The sequence below is a fragment of the Lepidochelys kempii genome, chromosome 3, assembly GCF_965140285.1.
Source record: "Lepidochelys kempii isolate rLepKem1 chromosome 3, rLepKem1.hap1, whole genome shotgun sequence".
Lineage (NCBI taxonomy): Eukaryota > Metazoa > Chordata > Testudines > Cheloniidae > Lepidochelys > Lepidochelys kempii.
In genome coordinates, this window is record NC_136382.1 from 106,445,851 (window position 1) to 106,455,993 (window position 10,143).

Genomic DNA, 10,143 nt, shown 5'->3' on the forward strand with positions numbered 1-10,143 from the left:
CATGAGCAGCATAGCATCAGTGTCGATGGAGTTATGTTGTTTACATTGACTGTTGCTGTCTTTCAGAAACCATCCCGCAGTACCCCAGATTGACCGTTCAATCGGTGCAAGTGCTCTTGATGAGGACGTGCAGCACTGACACAAGGAGCAAAGTGCAATGTAATTACTGTAGCACAGTGGTGGGCAAACTACACCTCACAGGCTGGATCCGGCCCCTCAGGACTTGGGATCTGGCCCACAGGGTTGCTGCTCCCAGAAGCGGCTAACGCCATGGCCCTGTGCCCCCTGGGGATGGGGGGGAGAGGGCTCCACGCGCTGCCCTCACCTACAGGCACTGCCCTCCACAGCTCCCATTAGCCGGGAACGGGGAACCGCAGCCAATGGGAGCTTCGGTGGAGGTACCCACACGTGAGGGCAGCGTGTGGAGCCCTCTGCCCCCTCCCTCCCCCTGGGGCCACAGGGACGTGGTGCTGGCCGCTTCCGGGAGCGATACGGGGCCAAGGCAAGCAGGCAGGGAGCCTGTCCTGGCTCCGGTGCATGCCGCTGCCGCCCTAGAGCCTTTACAGGTAAGCTCCAGGTAAGCCCACCCCTGCTGTAGCAGCTGTATGTTGACATAAATTTTTGTAGTGTAGCTTGCTCCTGACTCCTAGTCATTTTTGTTCACTTTTCATTTTGATTGGTTCTTTCTAAGCATGCCAGCCTGGGAAAATCCTCCCCAGGCTTTTCTCTTCTTCTAGTCCACTTAATGTCACTGAGCTTTTCACTACTTGTACTTCAAGTCTTTGTTGTGAAATGCTCGGGTTAAGTACAGACCCAGAGGGCAGGTAAAGAGGAAAACACTATGAGCGTCAATACTAACTGTAGGTGTGAGCGTCTGAATTTTTTTGGTTACTTTCCTTGTCATGGTTGGGTGTGGCGAAAACTCCAGTGTAAGCATTAAAGAAGCAGCTTTCCAAATGGCAATAGCAATTGTAAAGAACAGAAGTGGGAACACCTAGTACTGCCACACAGAAGGAGAACAGAATGGGGAAACTTGAAAAACCTGTGTCAGATCAAATGTGGTTTTCATCATCTGGGCCCAGTCTTGCTCCCATTGAAGTCAATGGGAGTCTAAGGATCCAAAATATATATTTGATATCATCTTGGTCTTGGCCACTGCACAATTAAAGACCTGTGGAAAAACTCTGACGAATATGCCATTTTTGTAAAGGTTTTGCATGAAAGTGAGACCAAATTTATCCTCCATTATATGGTGCAACCTCATTGTAATAAAATGGAGTTGCACCTTGCAATGTGCACAGAATTTGGCCCACAATCAGTAATTAAGAGTTTGTCTGTTCCTGTTGCTTATGCTGTACCTGACGGTTATAATCCTATCTGCAGGGTCACTATCTCTGCCCCCGTCACTTGAGATGTGATGTGAATAATTCACCAGGGAAGGTATTTTAAATGATCCATGGTATATTCTAAAGATATAATGCTTTTATCAAACATCCTAAAATGACTGTGTGCTACTAGCATTGTTCTGAAAATACAAATGTGCTCTTGAAAAGAAACATTTTACAAAGAAACAGGTGGTGTAGGTGAACAGTTGTATGGTGAATGATTGTGCAGTGGCTGTAAAAAGAAAGGCATGAGGAATATAAGGTATAACTACTGACCTTACCACAGTCCTAGATAAATGTCAAATTAGTTTGACTTGGTTTTCCCTTACATTCATCACACACACAACACTCTCACACACATGCAAAATTTCTATAGTCTACTCAAATTTTTATTAGAACATAAGAATGGCCATACTGGGTCTGAACAAAGGTCCATCTAGCTCACCAGCCTGTCGTCCAACAGTGGCCAGTGCCAGGTGCTTCAATGGGAATGAACAGAACAGGCAATCATCAAGTGATTCATCCCTTGTCGCCCATGCCCAGCTTCTGGCAAACAGAGGCAAGGGATACCTTCTTGTGTTAAGGAAGGAAGAGAGACAGAGAGTTTAATATTTTGGAGGCTTTAAAATGTGATGATGAGGAGGAAGGAGTTTATAACTACCTTGATAGACAGGAGCACGAGTACTTCTATGCAACAAGCAAGGGATATAGAGAGCCATCTGGGCCCTGACCTGCAAGCACTTAAATACGAAAGCAATGTTAAGCATGTGAGTGGTCCCAGTGACTTCATTAAGCATTCAAATAGTTCCAAAATTACCCATGACCATGAATGCTTTGTTGCATAGGCACCAACTCCGTGGGTGCTCCTGGGCTGGAGCACAACATAGGAAAAAATCAGCAGGTGCATAGCACGCACCGGCAGCCAGCTCCCCCTTCACTCCCAGTGCCTACGCCCGCCGCAAGCAGCTATTTCTTGGCGTGCAGGAGACTCGGGGAGGAGCAGGGATGGGGTGTGCTCTGGAAAGGGGGCAGGGTGGGAAGAGGCAGGATGGGGACTTGGGGAAAGGGGTCGGGTGAGGGTGGGGCCTGGGGCAAAGCAGGAGGTTGAGCAAGCCCCAGGCCTAAAGGAAGCCGGCGCCTATGCTTTGTTGGACTGTGGCCCTCATCATTAAGGAGCCTGGCAGACAAGTCCTATGCAGATTTTTTATAGTGCAATAATAGACAAGTATTTATTAATTGCTTTCGTACAATATCAGTTTAAACATTCAAATGCAATTAAGAAGTCGCCAGTGCAATGCTAGAATAATGTCGGAGGATTGAGGTTATGTGTTCAGTTACTGTGCAGTAACTGGTTTAGATAACAGGAAAGCATGCATTGTTGTGGAATAACCTGGTAATTCTTCTAACGGTTTTGATAAGTTGCCAATCACATGATTCTCCCTGCATTAACTTGTTCACCACATTTTTACAAAACTTTACTCTTTGGGCCCTGTCCAATGCCCATTGAAGTCAATGGGAGTCTTTCTATTGACTTGGCTGATCTTTGGATCAAACTCTCTGGATGGGATTTAGGCTCCTACATCCTAAATTTAGATGATCAGAACCTCCACTCAGCTGCTGCAGCAGTGCTGTCTAACCCTTTCGGCACCTAAGTTTCCACTGAAAAAGTCCCCAAGGACCTACATTTCTTCTGGTGGGCATGCATGCAGCTGTCTAATACTGGTTAGAATTGTATCTAATGATAAGAATCCACTGTCCTTTTGTGAAGGAGGTGGTAGTGGTGTACCTATTAAAACCCAGTTTTTTAATGGCCAAATTCTGCCAATCTTACACAGCCTGAGTAGTATCTTACTCTGTGAATAGTCCCATTGGGCCAGATTCTGGTATCCTTACTCATGCTGAGTACTATCTTACTCCCAAAGCAGTCTCATTTAAAATTAGTGGGATTGTTTGTGGAGTAAGATACTACTCAGCTTGAGTAAGGATGGTATAATATAGTCTGTGATCCAGCATGGCCAGAAGGCAGCAGGAGAGTGATATAGGAAAGATATGTAAGTCCCAGGATGAGGAGAAACCTTATTCCCTGTAGAGGGAAGAAAGGTTTCTATAGATTAATTAAAAGCACCTTAAGCCAATTAGAGCACCTGAAGCCAGTTGTGACAAAGTGGGACTGTTCTTAATGTTTCCTCTGAATACTGTAGGGGTGCCTCAGTTTCCTCTAGGCATTTCTTAAGTATCTAGGTGGTGGGAAAGGGTGTAGCAACTCTGTCTAATCAGAGTGAGATCCTAGCCAGGGCACAAGGAGAGCATAAAGGTGATTTGATCCTGTTGCCTACTGATGGTGTGGAAACCTGTAGCAAGAAGGAAAAGATTCCTGAACTTGTATGTGGCAAAGGGAAAGAGAATGCTTCTAACCTTTTATCTAGGAACTCTGTAAGTTTGCCCGAAAGGGGATTGTGTAGGAATCCGCCTGATGGGCCAGAGGTAATTCTGGATGTAAGTGAGACCCAGAAAGAGTCTGTTGTTGCTCAGGAAAGTGTTCCTCTAGAGCAAGCCCTAGGTAAAGAGGGTAAGGGCAGAATTTCTGAGAGGGGTGAATTGTTGCATAGAAAAGCCCCTAGGGAAAGGAATCCTCATGGTAGTCTTTGCAAGCAGTTTACTGCAACTGAAGGGTGTGAAAGTGATTTAATCAAGAAAGTTTCAGTTCCTAACAGTCAGAAATTTTTGGTTGTGAATGAAGCCACTGACTTTCCTGTTGAAGGATCCGGTGTGGATAGATTTGAGGTCTCAGATGGAGTGAAAGCTGTTAAGAACGTTAAACAGTCCTATAACCAAGTGGCTGTGTTTGGTCAGCTTGTTGGGGAGACAAGGTTGTTGAAAAAGGAATGTCTCCATGCTAATTCTGTAAGTGAACAGTCTGTGTCCCAGGTGAAGTGGGTGTTGGGCTGCATCAAGGAGGCAGGGCTGACGGTAAAAGCTGAAAAGTGTAAGGTGGAGATAACCAGAGAGTGGCCTGTTCCCCAGACCAAGAAACAGGGCCAGGCCTTTATTGGGATGGTGGGGTACTACTGGAGGTTTGTACCCCACTTGAGCTCCCTAGCTGCCCCCATCACTGAGCTATGTAAGAAGGAGAAGACAGATGAGCTGGTCTGGACCGAGCAGTGCCAGAGGGCTCTCTGTGCGTTGAAGGAGGCTCTAATCCAGGGACTGGTAAACCCAGACTTTCCCAAGGCCTTTATAGTGTTCACCGATGCCTCAGACACAGGGCTGGATGAGGGGCTGATGCTGAGTGGCGGGTGACAGACACCTGGTCGGGGGGGGGACGGGACCCACAGGCAGGGCAGGTCAGCTACCAACCAGGTTTGTCTGGTCCAGAGGCACTGCTGGGAAGTGAGTCCACGGCAGGGATGGAGTGACCAGGGACAGGACTCAGCAGGGCTGTGACAGCGAGAGGGGAGAGGGGAGACTGGGTAGCTGAGTCTGCAGAGCAGAACAGCTTGGTAGTTAATCTCTCGAGAGTGCATGGGATGGCAGGTCTACTCTCATCTCTAGACACTTTGGATAGAACTTGTAGTCTCTCAGTGAATTTAACATCTAGTTCCTTGTGGAAGCAGAGGTTGGTAAGGGAAGGAAAACAGAACTTGGAGAGTACAGTTTGTAAAAGTGAACCTGCCTATCCGATACCACGTGTCAATGAGCTAGCTGATCAGTTAGGCAAGGCTTGATACCTAACCACTCTGGACCTGACCAAAGGATATTGGCAAATTCCGCTGGCCAAGAATGCCAAGGAAAAGACTGCTTTCTCTACACCTGATAGTCTGTTCCAATACACTATCCTCCCTTTCGGACTCCATGGGGCCCCTGCAACATTCCAACGACTTCTGGATAAATTACTGCGACCTCATGCCAGGTATGCTGCCGCCTATTTAAACAATATAGTCATCCATAGCCCTGACTGGGAAACACACCTAGGGAAAGTAGAAGCGGTACTAGACACCCTGCGGAAGACCGGCCTCACTGCCCAACCCTCTGAAGTGCGTGATAGGACTAGCTGAGGTCAGATACCTCTGGTATGTAGTAGGGAGAGGCTTGGTAAAACCCTAATGGAACAAAGTGGAGGCAATACAAGATTGGCCTCGGCCAGTCCGTAAAAAGCAGGCAGAGCATTTCTCGGATTAGTAGGGTACTATCGGAGATTCATCCCTCATTTTGCCACAAGAGCAGGGCCATTGACGGATCTGATAAAGGCTTGGGGCCCCGAGATAGTAAAATGGTCTGATGCAGCAGAAGGAGCATTCGCAGATTTAAGGACAGCCCTCTGCTGCCATCCAGTACTCATAGCCCCAGACTTCAAGAAAGAATTTGTCCTACAAACAGATGCTTCAGAATTAGGGCTAGGAGCCGTCGTTTTGCAGATGGTAGGGGAGGAGGAACACCCGATCCTGTACCTCAGCCAGCAGCTCCTCCCCAGGGAGCAAAAGTAGGCCGTCATTGAAAAGGAATGTCTGGCGATAAAATGGGCCATGGAAACTCTCTGCTACTACCTACTGGGACAGTGATTTACAATGGTGACAGACCATGCCCCGCTCCAGTGGATGCACAGAAACAAGGAGAAGAATGCAAAAGTGACCAGATGTTCCTATCTCTGCAACCCTTTCATTTCTGAGTATAGCATAGGGCCGGAAGCCAACATGGCAACACTGATGGCTTGTCACGAGAACATTGCCTCTCGTCCCAAGTAGCCCAACCCCATGGTGTTGAGCAGGGGAGGAGGATATGTGATACAGCATGGCCAGAAGGCAGCAGGAGAGTGATATAGGAGAGATATGTAAGTCCTAGGATGAAGAGAAGCCTTATTCCCTGTAGAGGGAAGAAAGGTTTCTATAGATTAATTAAAAGCACCTGAAGCCAATTAGAGCACCTGAAGCTGGTCACCTGATAAAAACCCCCTGCTTCAATCAGCCAGGGGAAGGAGTTGGAGAGAGTGATCTGGAGTTGGAGCAGAGAGCAGTTTGGAGGAGTTGAAGTAGAGGACAGTTTGGAGAAGTGCCGTGGCTGGCTAGAAGACCAAGAACCTAGGTAAAGAGACACCCGGCTTGTGCAGAGAGAGAGAGAGCAGGAAGCCCCACAAGCTGAAGAGCAGGAGAGGGAAGTAGCCCAGGGGAAGGAAGCACTAGTTCAAGTGGTTTACCACTATCCCTAGGGCCTCTGGGCTGGGACCCGGAGTAGAGGGCGGGCCCGGGTCCCTCCCTCTCCACTACCGTTCTTTGGGTTACTAGTGGGACAGTAGATACCCTAGTTCAGGGGCAGGAAACTGTGTCCTGAACTTCAACTCCTCCCCCCCCCCGAAGAGGAAGTGTGGGACCCATCATAATCATACTGGCAATTTGCCACAAGTCCTAAAAGGTTTTTATGCTTATAGTGAGAAATCCTGGCCCCACAGAATGGAAGTTTTGCCTTTGACTTCAACAGGGCCAAGATTTCACCCATTGTGTCTGTTTGTACAATGAAATATGCACAGATTTAGTACAGCCTTAAGATTACTTCAGTTTAAACATTTTTAAGGGTTTATCAGGCAAACTATTTCTTCTGGAGGGCAAATGGGAAATGCCCAAAGAAAACATAGTGAAAGGGGCATTTCCTCTGCAAATATTTGAAAAGATCAAGACCTAAAATTTGCTACACAAATTCTACTAACTACTAGAAACTGTTCCAAACTAATTTAGAAGGTATTTTACTACGTTACAGGTTGAAAGTTTTGTAGTTCTCTTCAGTTCTTTTGCTTTTGTTTCTACCTGAAAGTCCATTTGAAGAACTACCTGTTTTCAGCACATTTTGTAATCTGATCTTTGATATTAGCTACATACATTCCCATCCACATGCAGCTTTTTCTCAGTAAATTATTTGGATCCTTGCTGGGAACGGGCAGGAATGACTTCAGCAGCAAAATCTTTTGAATGCTGGTCATTACTTTCCTTCTTTGTTGTCACAGCAGCACTAAGGTTCTGAAAATAGCAAAAGCTTGTAACTATCAGTTTATTTTTGATCTCTTTTCTGCACTGCCATTAAAAATCTTACCCTGTCCCTGAAGAGATATACAGAGACTTCTACTGTGCTGCCCACCATGGTTCACTGCCCCTTCCCTATAAGAGCCTCATTTAGAAACTAGGTCCTCCTCACACTGAGAGACAGAAGTTGAGAGATGTTTTGTTTCTCCCTTTATTCCCCCCATTCCACTATGTCTTTTTAATTTCTCCTCTGATTGGAAATTCCAGCATCCTAAAGTTGATTTGGCTGAGGCCTGATTTTTCTAACAATGGGGTTTTTATTTTTGTAGCAATGGAATCTATGCCACCAATTTTTCTTTGGCCATTCCTGTCTGCCTCAATTTCCTACCTGTTGTTTCCAAAAGATCCTCATGCAAGGGATTCAACTTCGTTACAAGATATTTTTCTCCCAGAGACAATTGTGTTTTGTCTGTCATTTTAGGATTCCGGGTAGCTCCCAGCTGGTTGGCTCCTCTAATCAGGGTGTCAGAGGAAGAGGAGGCACCAAAAGGATATACAGAACGAAGGTTGGGAAACATGGCTTTCCACCATTTTTTCTCCTTTCTCTCACCTTTCCCCACATCGATGGGGCTTAGAAAGCTTGTGCATCCTTTCCAAGGGTCTGTGATAATCTTTATTTTCTGGGGATTAATTATCCAAAGTATTTGCTGTGGCACTCTGGTATTTTTCAACTTCTCAATGGCCAGACCACACCCTTCTGTTGCCCTTTGTTTTAAAAATAGCCTTTTCTTGAAATGGGCACTATCAGTCATTAGTTTAATGATTATTCAATAGCACTTTTGAACTAGTTCTTGCACAGTTCAAATAGCCAATATAACTCTGTAAGACTCTCACTTGGGAATGTGCTGCACTGGCTGTTGACCCAAACTTCCCCAGAACTAGTTACATAGCCAATGTATAGAAATGCTGATGTAGCAAAAAAACCCTCCTTCCAAGTTACTTTATCATTTATATTTATAGTATTTTCTGTGGGTTGCAAATCAAATGTCCTTGTTTCTTAAAGCTTTTGTGATAGCTAGTGAAAGTATAAAAAACACTCTCTCTCATATATTGTTTGTGTAGGTATCGTCTGTTATTATTCACTGAGGATTTTTGCTGTAGGAAGCTACAAAATAATACTAACCACCTAAAGAATGCTGTTTTGGTGTTTTCTAAATCATCCTCACAATAGTCTGAGGTAATGAAGTGATATTTTCTTTCTTTATAGAGAAGGAGTCAGGAGTTCCTGATTCTCTTTTCTGTGCTGAAACCAATGGAGTCTGTGTCAGCACACACGAAAGCAAGCGTTCAAAAGAAACGTATACAGAAGCTACAGTAAAAGGAGAGAAATATTCAGGATATGCTTCAAGGTGCTTGCAGCTTGCATGTAATACCAAGTGCAATGATGATAAATGTTGAGCTAGGTAAAGTTAATCTGTACCTAGAATGCTTTATTCAATGAAAGCAAAATCAATCACTGCTGACCTGTTGACTCTTGCCGTCTCTTGTTCAATCTTCTAACATCTGCAAGTTGATTAGTCCAGAGTGTTGAATACTGGGGCCAGAGTCCATGGGCAATGAAACCTTGTTTGCCAAAATTCTAAGGCTCTGTTCAGATATCAAGGGCCTCAGTCCCACATGATAGTTTATACAATTCCTTTGAGAGGAGTGTATCCCTGCCACCTGTATTTTGAGCACCTCCCCTTGCACCCCGAAAACTACAAACTATTAAAAGTGAACAAATTATTGGCCAGATTCTGCCTGTGCTCCTTAAATGGATTGGCTCATCAGAAGTCTGTTGAATTTTGGGGAGTGGAAATAAAGGATCAGGCCCATTTCAACTTCATAGTTTGGTGAACATCAAAATTCATTGTCCTTCATTGTAAATATTAGCCTTGAAACTGCCTCTGTCTATACTTCTCCTTCTCATCAACAAACTGTGGTGTTCACCTCATCAGTTGATGTGCATTTAATAAGAAAGTATATAACATTGTACATAAGATAATTGTATCCCTCTGCCCTAAACATTATGTGCTGTAGCTCTTCATAATTTGTAGGCTCTCCTGGGCAGGTTCAGTGTCTTCCTGTGCATGTCAGCTGTGAACTATTGTGCTACCAGAATATAAATGAAGAATAATAGAAGTCCCATTAATATGAAATAATAAATTTGCAAGTTACTTTCCCACTCTTCTCTTGCTTCAGAGTTCTACTGCAACGGAATGTAGTTTTGCGTATTTTATCTCTTGCTTTCCTTCCTATCCCCAAATAGAATTAAATACAATCACCATGTTTCAAACAAGACACAGATGGCCATCATTTATTAAGTATGGTTAGCATCATGAAAATATCTGCAACAGCTTATTCCTAAACAGACGAACTGCATCTGCATAAACTGCACTCTGTCACTTTTTTATACAAAATATTTTCTAAATTTTTTGGCCAGGAAGAACCATAATAATTAATTACACAACTCTTCTGTCTAACCATTCTCAAGGGTTTATATATATGCTTTGGGTCTGATTCTTCTCTCAATTTTGTTGGTCTAAGTCAGGTGTAACTTCAGAGCAGTAAATGGAGTTACACTGCTGCAAAATTAGTGCAATATAATACTCTGGTTGTTTAGCTTAACTTTTTTTAATTGTCCAAGACCTTTATCAAGGAAGACCAGGTTTCATTCCTGCATCTCATATTTTATCGTGTGGAATACTCAG

At 44.6% G+C, this 10,143-nt stretch overlaps 1 protein-coding gene across 1 annotated transcript in view; it reads left to right on the plus strand.

Moving 5' to 3' along the window:
• The window catches only part of TNFAIP3 (TNF alpha induced protein 3), a 111,844-nt gene extending 102,928 nt beyond the window's left edge, over positions 1-8,916 (plus strand). Inside the window, exons 10-11 of the transcript XR_012158061.2 lie at positions 7,875-7,959; positions 8,661-8,916. The gene's annotated coding sequence lies outside the window, so the exon portion shown is untranslated. The remainder of the gene's footprint in view (positions 1-7,874; positions 7,960-8,660) is intronic.
• The last annotated feature ends 1,227 nt before the right edge of the window (positions 8,917-10,143 follow it).